The following is a 355-nucleotide window of genomic DNA, read 5'->3' as shown; positions in this document are numbered from 1 at the left end:
AAAGTGAGTCGACTATTAGAGCACTTGAAGGCAACACATTCCTACGTCATCAGGTCTGGTTGTTACCATGGACACGGAGAACAACGCTCCGTTTCGCAAAGTTTCAATCGTTCAAGAGGAATTGACGTATAGTTAAGGTCGGTTTGCTGAAACAGAAACAGAAAATACGTTCCCAACAAAACCCCGTTCATTTCTAAAGGACTAGGTGAGTCCAAATTTGCATAGGATAATTATATATATACATATATTTATAAATTAGCTAAGGTAGTCGCCCATGTAACGTTTTTTACCTTGACGCTTAACGTTAGCTGACGTTATCTCCCAGCTAACAATTTTTGGTTCCCAGAACGTTCTG

General features: G+C 39.7%; 1 protein-coding gene across 1 annotated transcript in view; it reads left to right on the top strand.

Moving 5' to 3' along the window:
- Nucleotides 1-74: 74 nt before the first annotated feature.
- The window catches only part of LOC116672596 (dynein regulatory complex subunit 7), a 28,309-nt gene continuing 28,028 nt past the window's right edge, over nt 75-355 (top strand). The window contains exon 1 of the mRNA XM_032504513.1: nt 75-205. The gene's annotated coding sequence lies outside the window, so the exon portion shown is untranslated. The remainder of the gene's footprint in view (nt 206-355) is intronic.

The sequence above is a fragment of the Etheostoma spectabile genome, chromosome 22, assembly GCF_008692095.1.
Source record: "Etheostoma spectabile isolate EspeVRDwgs_2016 chromosome 22, UIUC_Espe_1.0, whole genome shotgun sequence".
Classification (NCBI taxonomy): Eukaryota; Metazoa; Chordata; class Actinopteri; order Perciformes; family Percidae; genus Etheostoma; species Etheostoma spectabile.
This window is presented reverse-complemented; position numbering and strand designations above follow the sequence as displayed.